Source organism: Psittacula echo, assembly GCF_963264785.1.
Source record: "Psittacula echo genome assembly, chromosome: 5".
Classification (NCBI taxonomy): Eukaryota; Metazoa; Chordata; class Aves; order Psittaciformes; family Psittacidae; genus Psittacula; species Psittacula echo.
Window position 1 is genome coordinate 61,431,329 of NC_137739.1, and position 17,288 is coordinate 61,448,616.

Genomic DNA, 17,288 nt, shown 5'->3' on the forward strand with positions numbered 1-17,288 from the left:
GGGATGCAACACTCCTGAGATCGTAGCAGGTGACCCTTGAATATCACTCAATAGTCTTGGCGCCCCCTGCCCTCTAGGGCTGTATCCCATGAACCTTACTAAGCAGGTTCCTGAAGAGGCCAAAGTCTGCTCTCTTGAAGTCCAGGGCAGTGAGCTTGCTGCACGCTCTTCTCACTGCCCTGAGGATCTCGAATTCGACCATCTCATGATCGCTGCAACCAAGGCTGCCCTGGAGCATCACATTTCCAGCCAGCCCTTCCTTGTTGGTGAGCATGAGCTCAAGCATGGCACCTCTCCTTGTCAGCTCCTCTATTACTTGCAGAAGGAAGTTGTCTTTCACACAGTCGAGTCACCTCCTGGATTGCTTCTGCCGGGCTGTACCATCATTCCAACAGGTATCAGGGTGGTTGAAGTCTCCCATGAGAACAACAGACTGCAAGCATGAGGCTGCTCCTATCTCTCTGTAGAGTGCTTCATCCACAGATTTCTCTTGATCAGGCAGTCTGTAACAGATCCCCACAATAATGTCCCCCATCACCGTCCTCCCTTAAACCCTGACCCACAAACTCTGTTGACTGCTCACCTGTCCTCAGGCAAGAGTTCCATACTCTCCAGCTTATCTCTAACATAAACAGCAACTCCCTCTCCCCGCCTGCCGGTCCTGCTTTTCTAAAGAGCCTGTAACCTTGCATCCCAACACTCCAGTCATAGGAGCCATCCCACCATGTTTCTGTGATGCCTATTAGATCATACCCCTGTAGACGTGCACACAACTCTAATGGGAAAACTAAAGTTGACACTGCCACCAAAAAGGCAATCCCAATTCCCTCTCCAGCCAGATGATAATTTCCATTCAATTCTGTGTTCTCTACTTGCACATTCATATTCAAATAACAGGAATAGTTTTAACTGGATCAGTTTTCAGATTAATAAACACAAAAGGCTCATTTTAACTTCAAGGAAACACATTAATCTTGTATATGTGGGGAAAAAAATAAAAAATGTCAAGTTCCATTTCCTTCCAAATTTAAACCAAGGATAAAACTGGTTCACTAGATGTTTAAATAAGCACTGTCATTACTGAAGATCACTAGTCCTTAACACAATTCAGCCTTGATGCAGGTAAAACACAGTCACAAAATGAGACATTTTCTAATTTAATACTCCAGAAAAGTAAGTTGGTAGCTAAAAGCAGAATAAGCAGAAAAAGGAAGGAGAAAGGTATGTAGATCCCTTAAATGTTGGTGGGGAAATACCCAGATTGGTACAAGTCTGTTATTCCAAACTAGCAAATTTTAAGCCAATAATTAACTAAGGAACTATTCAGTAAAAAAATTACTTTAGATATTCTCAGCAGAGAAACTCAGATGTCTTGTGAAACTTCAAGCAAAACAAAATAAATTTTCTTTTCCTTAAAATGTAAAAGCCCTGAGTAGCAAGGACAGATTTTTTGGAAAGTCTGCTTTAGGACTGTACTTCTGAGTAAGATCATTTTCTGAGTAACATAACTTAAGCCTGAAAACCAACTTCAAATAGGAAGTGTCCAGATTACAGAACCAAAGATTTTGGTTAAATGCAGCTACAGACAAGCAGCTTTGATTCAGCGCAGAAATATATATAAGAATCAGTTTACCAGGGGTTATTAAGTTTTCAGGCTTATGTCTAGAACTACAAAGCACTATTAGAGAGGGAATAATCTTGCACTATATGACACCTTACTATGCTAGAAAGATATTTTGGCATTTCAAGTCCAAATGCACATTTCCAGAAGTGTTTAATAAATGATTAAATCTCACAGAGATTTTAAGCGCCAAGTAGGAAGCAGGAGGTACATTCTGACCCAAATAATACAAATAAAAAAAAAAGACAGAAAATGTTTCTTTTAAATATTATCTTTGGCTATACAAAAAAAAAAAAAAAAAAAAAGTCAGCTGAGTTAGGATTTGAGACTCTAAGGCAGTAAACACATTCTTATCCAAAATTTAAATAAGCTAAATCCCCATATCAGCCATGAAAATAAACTGCAGAGGAGATGGAGATAACTTAGTACATCGGGAGGATGGATCAAGAGGAGCGTGACCAGCAGTTTGAAGGAGGTGATCCTTGCCCCTCTACTGTGCTCTTGTGAGACCTCACTTGAAGTATTGTGTGCAGTTCTGGTGTCCTCAACATAAAAAGGACATGGAACTGTTGGAACAAGTCCAGAGGAGGGCCACGAGGATGATCAGGGGACTGGAGCACCTCCCGTATGAAGACAGGCTGAGAAAGTTGGGGCTGTTCAGCCTGGAGAAGGCTGCATGAAGACCTCATAGCAGCCTTCCAGTATCTGAAAGGGGGCCTACAAGGATGCTGGAGATGGACTCTTCTTTAGGGACTGTAGTGACAGGACAAAGGGTAATGGGTTAAAACTGAAACAGGGGAAGTTTAGATTGAATATAAGGAAGAAATTCTTTACTGTGAGGGTGGTGAGGCACTGGAATGGGTTGCCCAGGGAGGTTGTGAATGCTCCATCCTTGGCAGTGCTCAAAGCCAGGTTGGATGAGCCCTTGGGTGGCATGGTTTAGTGTGAGATGTCCCTGCCCATGGCAGGGGGGTTGGAACTAGATGATCTTAAGGTCCTTTCCAACCCTAACTATTCTATAATTCTATGAATTCTCTTCAAAATGCTAAAACTTCACAGAACTTCAGACAGTGAGGTATGGTATATGTTGCATATGCCTTCACTGACATTCAACTCCTTCCTATTCATTTTTCCTCTTGCCCATTTCTACTCTCCCTAACACACAATTTTCATTGTTTCTACATAAATCACCCAAGGATTTGAGATCTCCTAGCATCCACTCATTATACAGAAGGCATCATTATAACAGGCATACTTTTGGGAGACATGTAGGACAGACTAGATAGGCACAAAATGCAAGACTAGCATCAAATTTTGCATCTGCATTCCCTTCTTGTTATAGCTCAGGCGTACTGGTAAGCCAACATAACAAAGACCATTCTAAAAATCCATAATAGCTTCTGTCCAAAGACTGAAGAATATGGCTTGTCAATGTATCTTTAAAAGAACCTGGGTAATGAAACAGATCAATAACTACATGACTCATCACCTAACACTCACATCTGAACTAGGATTCCCAGTCTTCACTGCGTGCACAAGTTTCCAGACTTGTGTGAAAAAGAAATGGTATAAGCGACTGATCCAGTAACAGGAACCAAAATTCATGTAAATATGTTCAGAAAACAACAAAAGAAAATTTAGAGTCTGAAATGCCGGAGTTTATATCAAGATGTGCTACAAGAGTAGTCAGATTCTCATCAGTATTATTAAGAATAAAGTTATTTCTTCTTAAAAGCAATCTTTCATCTTATTTATAGATATTTTGTTTGATTAATGGGAACCACTTGCAGTTCGTAACAGATGTCCACAGGATGTTTTGTTTCATCTTACTTTTTCCTCTCTGGAAGGCAGCCAGCCACAATTATCTTGGTTGTCACTGCACAGCCAGACATCAGAATACACTCCCCTTTTCCTGCACGTGGTCTACTATACCAACCCCAAACTAGTATCAGGCAGCATGAGGGGCAGGCCTGGTGTTACATCGCCTCCTATGGACACAGGCAGGACCACAAGACACCATAACACTAATGCAGCCTGCAAAGCAGGACAGAGGAAGACATTGTCCAAGCCTAGCATTCATGCCCTATAAGCCTCTAGGTCAGTTGTCATCAGTAAGAGCTGTAAATCTCACATCATGTGTGCAGCAACTTGAAAGGCCACTTTCAAAATGAAGACTCAATATTTTGTTAGTCTATTCATCAAGCTCTGACAGCCCCACTGAATTAACTTCTAAGAGCTGGCTACAAAGACAACATATTCTACTATAATTTAACAATAAGCGACATTCACAACACAAAGTTCTGAGCTTCTCAGACAAGCTTGCAAACAAAGGGAAAAAAAAATATTAAAAGTCACCACGACAAGCCCATGCAAGTCTTCCAATGAAGCTTATAAATATAATTCTATTATTTCATGCATGACTCTTTGCAAATCACTCAATGCCAGCTATAAGCATTACACCACTATCTATGACTCAGCAGGAGAATCTGGACACACAAAGAAAATTCACTCACATTAGTAAGAGGCAAGGATTTTTAAAAAGCTAGCAATTACAACAATGCCATAGAAAGTGATCCAAGATGACTTGTGTCTGTGCTCCTTGTATGTTTAAACATACAAAATTAGATTAGAACGTCAAACCCATTTATATACTGGCTAGAGTTTGAAAGCAATTAAAACAATGCTTAGTTCAGCAGAGCCAGAATACAAAGGATTCAATAGCACTTTTTTCATCTCCAATGAACAAACACTGGCTGTACATTCTACACAAAATACTGAACTCTATTTGCAAGATTACCTGTAGTCTAACTATGCCAGCCTAACTAAATCTGAATAAAAAAGAAAGCGAACTGCAGCTTCATGTTGTAACTAAAGATACAAGCTTTAATCCCCAAGACAGTCATTGCAGGTTTACATGTAAGCATGAACAGATAGTAATGTTTACACAACATTATTTGATACAGCAAAGTAGCAAGTTCTTTAATGGCAAAATTATGCTTTGGTCCATCAACTAGGACTAGAATTAAATTATTCCACCAAGGAAGAAAACATCACAAGCCATGACTTACTAATACATTACCTTCATTCAGATACTCTGCAAATTAAGTACTCAGACCTTGCCTTTCGAACATCATGGTCCACAGTGTCTGTTCATTACTAAAAGACACTTGCTCCACATGCTCAAAAATAAACTCTATAGAATTAATTCTGTTCTGGTGGCAACAGGCTGATAGTCAACAAGGCAAGGAAGGGAGAAAGGAGGAAGAAATATTTCTGTCGATTTCTTCAGAAAAAGGTTTAAATAAAGAAGAATCTAACCTCACTGGATCTGAAAAGGAATTACCCTCCCTTCATCTCCCCATTTAAAGCAGCATACTAACACAGAACTAGGATGAAAGTTGTCTGCAATATATATATTTGAAATTATAAAGGAGACTATCAGAATACTGCTCGGTTTTCCCAATATCTTTCAGACAAAAAGGGTAAAGCTTTAACTCATCAAGCTTCAAGCGCCTCAAAAAAGATATGAGAATAAAAATTTTGTATCTGAGTTTCTGTCTTTATTTTCTCAATTTCTAAATGAAAAGAGAGCATGCAGTACGTGGTAAAACCCAAGGTGACCACATGACAACAGTATTATCTGCCAAATACTTTAAATTTGTGTGTTACATTACACTGATTTGGAATAAAGCCTCGAGCGAAGCTACATTCCCTAAGCTAAATTCTCACACAAATAAAGTATCATTGTATCAACACATGTTTTATTACCTTACTATCATATTTTATGTTATCACTTGAAATGTGTATCATCTTTCATCCAACGGCCTCAAATGGGATGGCAGGGCAGAGCAAGTAGAAACACGAACCAAGAGCAAAGCACTATCCCACCGGCAGCAGGAATATTCCAGAGGCACAAACATGCTCATCACTTACAAAGCTCTCCGAGTTTCCCCAGGAACACCACAGTAACACCTGTACGGAGATGAGAAGGACGCAACCTCACACATTCCAGGGAAGCAGCAATCGCAAAGCCGCAGAACCTCCAAGGGACGGGCTGAACGGCCGGGCACACAAGCGAGACCCCGCAGCCCACGGTGAGCGACCGCGGTCGCTCTCGCACAGCCGAACGCGAAAGGAGCGCCGCAGCACTGGCAACACAAGTCCTGCACCAGCTCCTGCGTGAGGCAACTCCAACAAACCCCCGAGGGCTCCGCGGGGAGCGGCGCCGGGGCCGCCCAGCACCGAAGGGCCACGCCGCGCCGGGCGGAGAGCGCTCCACAGTGGAAGGGGCGTCTAGGCAGGACCCGACAGCGAGAACCGGCCGAGGCGAGAACACCGCCAGTGCTCAGGACTGGGGGACCCCTAAGAGCCCGGCCCGCACCCCCTGGAGCGGCAGGAGGGAAAGGGCCGCTCCCCTCGGCGGGAGGCCTTGTGGAGCGGTGGGGGCCTGCACCTTAGTCCCACCTCAGCGACTCAGCTGCGGGGTAGGAGTTATGGGGCTGTGGCGGAAGGAGTTTGCCGCAGCCGGCACGTAGTACTGCCAGCCCGGCGGGCGCGCACCCAGCCCCTGCCCAGGGCACCCCGCCGCGGGGTGCATCGACGGTCTCGCCCCCTCCCCTCTGCCATCATGACACGGAGCCCGGCCCACCCTACCAGCCCACGCTGACTGCGCAGCTCCCCGCAGCGCCTCACCTCCGGCAGCCGCTCACCGCCGCCATCCCGCCGGCTCAGTACCACTCGCTCCTTTCCAGCCTTAGTCCCGCTTCGGCCGCCGCCATTTTGATCGCAAGCCCCAGCCTCGGCCGGGCAGGGGGAGCGGGCACTGCGCCTGCGCAGGGCCGCTGCGGCGACCGGGACACGTGGTCCGTGGGGGCGGGGCGGGGGCGGGCTGTGCCGCGCCTGAGGGTGTCTCCTCGCATGGTGGGGGTACGCGGGGCCTCGGTTAGCGGCGGTAGGTGGCTCTGAAGCTGCTCGGTGGTTTCCCTTGTCACAGTTGAGGTGTGCGAGGGCACCCGTGCCACAGCGGAGCTCACGCCGAGGGCTGAGAGGGCTCGGCGAAGCCACCAGCAGGCGTTAGTCTGGGAGCATTCACGGTTTCCAGTCATCCCTTGTTGGGGGATCTCGCCCTCCAACCTGCAAAATAGACTGTGGGCCAGTGTCGAGGGGCTACCCGAGCTTGGCGAGGCGCCCACCCGCAGGCCTGGTGTCAGGGGGAGCTGAGGCCGGACCAGGTATACCTTGCCGCCGGCCTCCTTGCCACACGCGTGTGTTCTGTTTGCTTTGTGTGATGTATCTCACAAGCTTGTTACACCAAGGTACTGAGGTGTCTGCAAGGCAAGCTGTTTGTCAGCACGGGTTCTTTGTCCTTGAGACTTCCCCAAGCTGCTTAGGTTAAGCATTTATTCAGCTCCTTGCTTTTCCAAACTGCTGTGAGCTTGTTAACAGACAGACCACAGTCAGGGTCCAGAATTAGTGTTCATGCTGGGAATGTATACTGTTCACCTTGAAATAAACTCCACTGCCTTCCCCATTTCCAACAACCTCTCTCAGTATCAGAAATTACTATTTCATACATCTAGATGGACAGAAGTGCCACCAGTAAAAATGCTTGTAGCTTTTCCCACCATTGCTGGTACCATTCCTGCTATATTTGCTCCAAAGAAAGGTGCCTGTGGATACAGTCAGGATCAGAACGTAACAGCCACTCGGTCTATAAGCTTGCTGTTTTCTAAATTGGATAAAGTGGCCAAAAATGCATGTCAACATTTCATTAGAAAAATAAAACTACTTATATAAACTTCCTTGTGCTGTCTGACAGAACTAAACACCATGTGTCTACATGTGAGAAGGTCTGAGAAAAGGGTTTCATGCACATGCCAAATAGCTAATGAATTCACATGGCAGAAAATACTCAGTAAGCTGAAAGCCACATTTGTGATCATTCTTGGTTGGTAAAGGGAAGCTACAACTGATTATATCTCCTCCTGACTTGCTGACAGTCCATTTCTGGAGGGAAGCCTTCCTCCCACTTGGCATCGTGCTGTGCTCCAAGCATCTCTCTAATTAACTTGCCTGAATGCAGCAGACTTCCCTAACTGCTACTTGGCATAACATCCCATAATGCTGAGCAGCTTATCCAAGAAGCTAGGAAAAAACAGCTTTCAATATATTTGCCTGTGCTGTAGACTGTTTTCATACTGGTTTCAGCCTACGAATGGAGGAGAAACACTGTGAGGTGAGCTGATAGACAGTATTTTGTACATCTTGGGGGTTTTAACCAGTTTAGTTATTTGTATAGTCTCCAATATTATAGAATCTGAGAGAACTACAACCTTTGACTTCCATATCCACAGTGAGATGAGGGAATTTTTGTAACTGCAATTTAATAGATGAAATTTGCACTGTCAGGGTGATGCTTGTATCTATTCAAGGGAGGCTATGCTCTGTAGATAATACGTCTTTGCAAGCTGTTGTTGCTGCTGTCCAGAGAGCTAATAAAACTGGCAGGCAGAGCTTAGCCTCTTTGAGCTGCTGCCCACTAGAGCCTCCCCATCTCCTATTTCTGTCTCTTTTCTTGTGCCCAGTTTCCATATCCTGCTATTAGGAACCAAGATTGTGGAATACCACTGAATACGCAGTGTTCAGCTTAGTTTTATTTTACCCTGGTTTTCTGTATAAATGTGATATATACGATCATATTGCCTGCTTATACATATATGGGTTTAGGTCTAGGATTCCTGTGCTAATTTTTTTTTTTGACTTATTGATCTGTTTCTCATTTGGGCTCTTTTAGATGTTGTAACTACAGAAAAGGCTTCGTTTGTCTTGGCCATCAAAGGTAAGCAACCAACAGATACAAAACTATAGGAAACTAAACTGCAGTAGTTGTAATGTGCATGGAATTGTTAATTTAAATATATCTATTAGGAGAAATGGTTGCAGCCGAGGGGCTTAAATATCAACAGTGTGAGACAACCCCTGCCTCTATGTGTCATTCATGATTTATAATATCATTGTTACAATTTTAGCAGTGGCTTGCTGAGACCAGCATAGAAATAAGAACCAGTTGAAGTTAAATAAGTAAGATTCAGGTTACAAAGCTTTTAGACTGAGGGGAAATAGTATGCCTGCTTGGTTTTCAGGTGACGGGAACTAGTTACATATTTGTTGCCAAAGTTCTGTAGGTAGTTTTAAAAATCCATTCTTCCCTCCAGCAAGCCTGGCTCATATCTTACAGGTAGTGAAAATGAGAAGGGAAGGCAAAAAAGTCTTGCAGGCTGACTGTTTGCTTCGTTGGTGATTTTTATATTCTAATATAAACCAGACTGTAGTCAAAATGGATGATGAGATTGTAGTGCCAAGATCTTGCTCTTCAATAATTGCCCTTTTAGTTGCTAAAATAAACCTTGTTTCTTATGACTCAGACAAATGGTGTGTTGGGTAACAACTCAGGGAGACATCTGGCCAGTTGGAAGTGAGGAAGGCTACCATGTGCTTTTGCTTTAGGCTTTTTAAAGCATAGAGATTACCCCTTCACTGCAGCACAATGTCATTATCTTCAAGGACTGCATGGTCTCATAGGCTAGACAGCTGCAAAGTGCACCAAAAGTAAGCTGACCAGCTCCTACTGCCACAGGTGCAGAAGACAGGTTATAAAACATTGAGTTACAGACCTTGCTCTGGAGGAGTGGGAAATGGAAGCTAATTGCATTTACATGCAGGTGAATGTGCTTTCTGAGATGAGAGGATAGGAGATTCACACCATCTTAACAACACCCCCAGAGCATATGCATACACATCACTTCCCTGATCACCTAATTATAATCTTCACACCGTGCTCTCAGAAATAAATTGATCTTCCATTTTTAGCAGGATTGAGATACATTTGGTTTGATCTATTTAAAATAATCTCTTGATGTCCTAATGAGCAAAATCTTGCATATGCCTTAAATATTGTAAAATATCATCTCCCCTTTAGAACAAAGTGCAGAATGAAATACTGAGCCACACAACAATTATCAGTGCCTCTGCTTGTATGGAATGATGTAATGCTTTATTCATGCTTTTGCAGGGATTTACTGATGGTAATCACTGTACATACACATTGCATTTTATCTCCAAATTCAAGAGTGTTAGTAGGAAAAATTGATGATGTGCCACCGCTTACTAAAAATAAAAACAACCCAAATGTCTGTTATTGTTCATTTACCCTTCATTTGCACTAGGAAGCTCAAGCTTTGAAGTGCCCTCTGGATATTTATCAGAGTATATTGAAAAGAAAATACACTTGGAAGAAAACCCCCAACAGTTCACTTCCCTTGATTCATTTTTTGTCCACAATTCATTTCTTAGACTTTTGGATGCTTCATTTGTTTTTCATTCCAAATGTGAACTGTTTATTATTATTATTGATGTTTCTGTATTGCTGTGTTGTGTGGAGGCCCTAATCAAAACTGTCGTGCTGCGCTGGATGGTGTGCAAAACTCAGATTACAGTACATGCTCTAGAAAATTTACAGATTAACTGGAGCGTTTGATATGCAAGGTGCAGAAAGCCTTTTGCAAACCCGTGAGAAAACTGGATGTGCATCATTTACAGTGATAGGGTCACACCACATGTTGCAGAAAGTGCTTGCACCCCTGAGTGCCTGCTACAGAAATAATGTCAGCTGTATTGGTTAGAGAATGGGATTCTGTTTTGCTGTAAGCAATGCTGTTTTATTCGTGACCATCTGAAGGCGTGACTTTGTAGCATCCCAGATCAAATCTGTAAAGTCCAATTTATCCCGACTTTTTTTTATTGTGTGTATTATGGCATGCAGGGCAGTAAATCATGGCTAAAGAAAAGCTTAGAATGCTTTATTATTGTCCTGGGTTCAGCAGTAGCAGTCATTTTTCTCCTTCTTAGTAGCTGGTGCAGTGCTGTGTTTTTGACTTTCAGCCTGGGAACAGAGCTGATAACACCGATGGTTTTAGTTACTGCTCAGTAGTGTTTAGTCTGACCAAGGACTTTCTGAGTCTCATGCTCTGCCAGGGAGGAGGGGAAGCCGGGAGGAAGCAGAGATAGGACACCTGACTCAAACTAACCAAAGAGATATTCCAGACCACAGCACGTCATGCCCACTATATAAACTGGGGGCAGTTACCTGGAAGGGCTAGATCACTGCTCGGTCAGGCTGGGTATCAGTTGGCGAGTGGTGAGCAGTTGTATTCTCTTCCCTTGTTATTTCCCTTATCATTATTATTATTGGTGGTAGCAGTAGTGGTTTTGTGTGATACCTTAGTTACTCGGCTGTTCTTATCTCAACCCATGGGAGTTACATTCTTTTGATTCTCCTCCCCATCTCTTCGGGAGCAGGAGGGAGAAAGGAGATGGAGTGAGCGAACGGCTGCGTGGTACTGAATTACTGGCTGGGCTTAAACCATGACAGTTCTTTTACTGGGCTGGTGTAGCTGCTGTGCTAGGAGCTGGAGTAGCTGCGCTCTCTGTTGCTTTGCCATCAGATCCAGGAACATTTTGTTCCCTTTGGAGGTGCTGGATGATGTTGAACAGGGCTCTGTAAGCATAGGCCAAGCCCCAGCACGTTGCCATGATTTGTCCCTCTCTGGTACAACCAGGATGACAACACACCTCATTTAAGTGTTTTACTAATTTTTCTGGATTTTGCACTTGTTCAGTGGTGAAATTCCAAAGCACTGGAGGGGCCCACTGGCCTAGATACTTGCCCTCAGGGAAAAATGTCCTGGTCCTGCTATATCGTCATCTAACCCTAGACAAGGCCCAAACATGACTCCGCTTAACTCTTGAGATCAGACGAAATGGTCATGGGTAAAACACACTCTGTATGCGTGCCAGCATAGTGATCCCCATCACGATCAGCAGGCAGGTCTCAAGGGTATCCGAAGGCCATTCAAAACCTTCAGAACTCTCAAATGACGCTGTAAACTGTCTCGTGAGGGGGCTGGGACCATAAAGGAGTGTCTTGCTCATGGGTTGACCACCCAAGGAGGGAAAAAAAGATGTATAATTGTTAAACACTTCTATTATATACTTCCCAAGATATAGAGGTGGTGACCACACTTGGAACGCAAGCCAGATCAGTTTCATGATCAGTGATTCTATTGTATTACAAGTCATTACCATAAAGTACAATGAAACAAGAACCTTAGTCCAAGGCCCCCAGCCGATAAACACTAATACAGCAAATACCAGCTGTAAGTAAGGTACGACATGCTGGAACTGTGAGATCAAGAGCAACAACTTTGAGAGCCACAAACCAGCATTGTGACGAGTGACTATTAATCCAAAACAATAAATGCTTATCAGAAGTATGATTAGACACACTCCAGTCAGATCTGTCGTTATCTCAACCCTTCGTGCCCCACGTTGGGCACCAAAAAGAACAATCATGGTTTAAGCCCAGCCAGTAATTCAGTACCACGCAGCCGTTTGCTCACTCCCCCCTGCTTCCTCCCTCCACTCCTGGAGAGATGGGGAGGAGAATTGAAAGAATGTAACACCCATGGGTTGAGATAACAGTAGTCCAGTAACTAAGGTATAACGCAAACCACTACTGCTACCACCAATAATAATAATAATAATAAGGGGAATAACAAGAGAAGAGAGTACAACTGCTCACCATCCTCCGACTGATACCCAGCCCGACCGAGCAGTGATCTAGCCCTTCCGGGTAACTGCCCCCAGTTTATATAGTGGGCATAACGTGCTGTGGTTTGGAATATCTCTTTAATCAGTTTGGGTCAGATGTCCTGTCTAAACTAAACATCACTGGGCAGTAACCAAAAACATCGGTGTTATCAGCACTGTTCCCAGCCTGAAAGTCAAAAACACAGCACTGCACCAGCTACTAAGAAGGAGAAAAATGACTGCTACTGCTGAACCCAGGACAATTATCTATTTATTGGTAACTAATCCATATTATTTCAATATTTGATTCGGAGAAAACTCCAGGAGCAAACTCGCCAACAAAGTTTTCAAGTTGATAAGCAGGTATTTATTGCGGCACCAGGAGACACGAGGGATAGCTCCTCCTAATGTATTGCTACACAGGTTGTCCTTATATAGTCACTGGGCATACATAATGTATTTGTGAGACTACACATGAGTTACATCATTTTCCAGAAAGTCTCCGGCATGTATACAAAAATGTGGTGGTGAACTTTGAGGGTTGTTTACTTCTTCCAATAATCTTCATAACTTCTTGCAGCCTTTGAAGCACCAGATTAATTAACATTAAAGACATAGCAATCATCCTGTCCTTCTACTTATCAGTTAGTTTAACTGCTCCCATCGTGGACATCTGCTAGTCCTGGATACTCCTCAGTAGATGTTTACACCAGTTTAATGGGTTCATTAACACCAAACACAGCAATCATAGAATCATAGGATCATAGAATTGTTAGGGTTGGAAAGGACCTTAAGATCATCTAGTTCCAACCCCCCTGCCATGGGCAGGGACACCTCACATCATTCTGTCCTTCTACTTATCAGTTAGTTTAAATGCACCCATCCTGGATATCTGCTAGTCTCAGATACTCCCCATCCCCAGGTCCTGTTTTTCTATCCTGTTTTCCGTACACTTTTTTGTACTGAGGTTGTAAGGACCTAAAACTATGTCAGCTACCTTCAAGCACCTCAGTTATTTTCCATTACAAAGCCATCAAACTTCAGGTTACTTAGAACTGATTACATTTTGTGCTTTTGTGCTTTTGTGCCTCCTTGTCTCATACTGGGAGTTGAAACTAGATGATCTTAAGGTCCTTTCCAACCCTAAATATTCTATGATTATGGATGCTTATTATGCTAAACAGGCTTCATTTTTAACGATGATAATGATGAGATTCTGCAAATACAAAGATTTGGACTATTACTGGCCCTTTAATTTTATTCTTTGTGTGTTGTCTTTTTATCTGAGCCTTTCTCACTACATAAACCTACTTTAAAATTTTGTAGAAGAAGGGTATTCAGCTTACTCATATACACAACGCTTGTTATACATCATCCGACAAAATACATCTGCCCCTCAAAGAATAGACTGAAGTTGCTATGAAAGCAACTTCATAATTGTATGAATACAATACAATACATGTATTTCTATAATCACCGATGGTGGAGCAAGAAATGGGTTTCCTTTTGTGAAATAAGTGGCGTGGAAGCACAGCAATGCCGGTAATGCTCTTTATACCATGATTTTGCTCATTTCTTGAGTCACCAGACCTTTACACAGAGATGAGGAAACCCCTGTTTTCTGGCAAGAGAGCACAGGAAGGTTGGTGAGGGTAGGGGTATTTGTTTGCTGATAGCAGGAGAGAAGGAGGCTGTCCTGGGGCAGCTGGAATGGGGACTGCTATGTAACTAGCTGCCATGGGATCTCTCTCTGTTCTGTGATGAAGCAAATTCCCCATCAGCAGGCAGAGAAAAGCCAAGTGACACACAGCCACCACGCGCTTCTGGGAAGCCTGGCAAGTTTGGCGAGGTGAAATAGTTGCACCCAGCAGAAACAAAGTGCAAAGTATTACCTTGAAGGAGTGTTGTTAAACAGGCACTGCCTGGGGCAGGTGGCAGAAAAGCATGGGCATTAGGGGCCTTTGAAGAAGCATGAGGAAAACAAGTGACATTAGACTTCCATGTTAAGGTGGGGAGGTCTGGGGACAGACATCTATTTGTGGGACAGCCCATCACCTTAAGAAATGGAGACAAGGTTGGTGGTGTTCTATGCCAGGAGGTTAAACCTTATGAAACTAATGGCCTGTGAGGTCCATGGGCTGACAAAGCTGGACAGCCGATGGCCATTACATTTAGACAAACTTACATTGGGAGACACAACTAAGATCTCAAATTGAAGTACACAGAATTAGTTGTTTCGCCTGTGTGATCTTTATGAAGGTGTCTTCTGGCCATGCACAGAGAAAATCTCTCACTCTGATCACCAAACATATCCTAAAAGGGATATTACCTCATTGTAAACCAAATGTCGTTTGAATTAACCTTTAGTTGGGTCCTTAAAGGGTTTTGTTATGTGTACAGTTCGTTTGTTGTTACTGATGGTACTGTGTTACTGATGCTTTTGGTGAGAGTATAATCACCCACCATATGGCTGCTTTCCTTGGTAAATGCTCTTTCTAATTTGTCAGTGTAGAGAAAGATGCCAAAACCAAACTACCACTGATGATGGCAATTACTTGCCTTGGCTGCAGATACCTTCACTGCTGGTCTTTTTCTCCCACTTAGTACTTTATCAAATGATCCCTTTTTTTCCCCCATAGGATCCAATTCTGTGAGAAATGTGCAGAATGTAAGATAGTTGCTGAATGAGCAGTTACTCAATATATTGATTTCTCCTCACAGTTGAGTATGGCACTATGCCTGCTTTGCTGCAGACTTCAACCTTTGCTTTAAATGCAGAGTTATTAACTTCCTAATGCCCTATCTGTGGCATTTGAATGCTTCACAAACACTAATGAATTCTCAAAAAGCAGTTGTTAATGTCTACCCTGTAGATTACAATGTGAGGTGCAGAATTATTCAGGTGAAGTAATGCTTGTTATGGGGCTCAGTTAAGGCACATGGGCTCTCCTGGGTGCTTCCCAGTACTGTAGCATTTGCTGTGTTCAGTGGGTGTTTCCCGTTCTGCTCAGTTGCAGCTGTGATCCTGCCCTTTCTTAAATTTGGCACCAAGATTTCAAGTCAAACAGTCAGAATATGAAGAACAAACAGCTTACCACGATTTATTTAAAGTTTAAGTGATAGCTGACTATTACACCGTAATTCTTTGGCAGAGACAAGGTCGAATTCCCAGGAGAGCACTTAGCTATGAGACAGTCCTTTCTCTTCCTGGAATTTCTTTCCTCATGCCATCTGTACCTTCCAAGTTCTGCAGCATGCTGAGCAAAGGTCAACATGTGGACAACATATTTTTAATGTACATCCCTGACTTATACCTAGAACAGGTGCATCCCGTAAGTTATCTGTTTAGACCCTGCTAAGACCCAGTTGGATCTGGATGTTGTATAGTGCAGTTACTGATGTTAAAAATAGTTATTGATTAGATGCAGCTTTTGAAGTTACATAGCATCAGGTGAATTCATAGCACTGACATGAATTTGTCTATGTGCTTAATGTATGGATAAACTTAATTTACTGGTTAGGAAGTTCATGCTCAAAAGATGATAGTAGATGATCAGTGAGAGAATACATGATACAAGAACTGATGACATGCATATAAAGCCTGTTCTTTGCATTCAAGTTGCTGAACTGGCAGTCCTCCTGAGACTGATCTATAGTAGACAAACCATGCAAAGTTATTACTGCTACTTGTTCTACTGCCTTAATAAAGAAACCTGGGTGTTGAAGCTGTTATCAAGCTGAATAGTGTCTGAACATGTCTGAGCGAGTCTGGTTTCTGAAAAAGGTGAGGTTAGAAACAAATTGAAGCAATCGATCATTGTCAGTGAAAGAGCAATGCTAACACCACCTTCAGATGCTGCAAGGTTTTGGAGTGCAAAGTGAGAGCAGCAGTCAGAGTAGCAAGTGTTCAGAAGGAGAGCAGCCTGGAAAGAAGCAGTACCATGATGGAGATCTCCTAATCTCCCTAAAGATTCTTGAGCCCTGTAAGGATTTCTCACAATCAACAAAATTTTCCTAGTGTCAAATCTGAATCTCCTTTACTGCAATATAGGCTCACTACTTTTTGTTCTGTCAACGGCAGACCCAGGGAACAGATTATTCTCTTAGTTTTTGCAAATACTTTTATAGGATAAGTCTGGAAGACAGTCACTTCTCTTTTTAGACTAAACAATTCCCATTTCTTCAGTGTTTCCCTGTAGATGTGTTTTGTAGTTCTTGATAATTTTTCTCACACTTCTTTGTTATCTTTGTGATTAGTTCACATCTTTCTTGAAGTACAGGTCCCAAACTGGAAGCCAGATTGCAGCACAGGTTTTACCAGTAGCATGTGCTGTAGGGGACTCCTTCAAATACTTCACAGATGATGCTTTTGTATGTGTTTCCAAATACAAGCACATTTTTTATTTGTCATTTAGTGCATCTCTCACATTGTGAAATGATTGAGTAAGCCAATTTTTTAGCTCCTTGTGTTTTGTGCTGTTGGTTATCCTGCAGAATATTCTGTCTTTTGTTATTTGTCTAAATTTATCCTTGTTTATACTGAATTGTGTGTGACTGAATCAAGCTGGCTACTTGTAACATGCATCTCTGGTTCTTCACTAAGGGTTAGCTTATAGCTGTGCTATTCATATTTTTCTAAGGAAATACCAATTTTCTGAGACTCCTTTTTCCCACGGGCTTATTTTCCTTAGGATCTGTGAGTTTACTGAATTTCATAGAAAGCAGAATTCATCATATTATTTTACTGTTCTTCCTCACATCCTTCATGAAAACAGGGAACACTGGTATCTCATAGCCTAAGCTACCTTTCTGCTCTACATTCTTAATAAACTCCTCCCTACCGCTTGCAATCAAATGGGAAATGAGTTCCCTTCTACCTGTATTGTGAACAAATACACCATCAATGTCTTCCAAGAGTTTTCTGGACAATCTGTTCTATATCCTTTTTTGCCTACTATATGTGCAGATGGCAGTCTTCATTATTTCAAAATTTGGAGCTTTGGGTGATTCTGCTCGCTGC

The 17,288-nt window shown here is 42.8% G+C and overlaps 1 protein-coding gene across 6 annotated transcripts in view; it reads right to left on the reverse strand.

Annotated features, from left to right (window-relative positions):
• BTBD7 (BTB domain containing 7) overlaps positions 1–6,426 on the reverse strand; it is a 63,213-nt gene extending 56,787 nt beyond the window's left edge. For 3 of the 6 annotated variants that reach the window (XM_080619349.1, XM_080619345.1, XM_080619350.1), the window contains exon 1: positions 6,314–6,426. The gene's annotated coding sequence lies outside the window, so the exon portion shown is untranslated. The other 3 variants (XM_080619348.1, XM_080619346.1, XM_080619347.1) reach the window with 3 other exon arrangements.
• Positions 6,427–17,288: the final 10,862 nt, after the last annotated feature.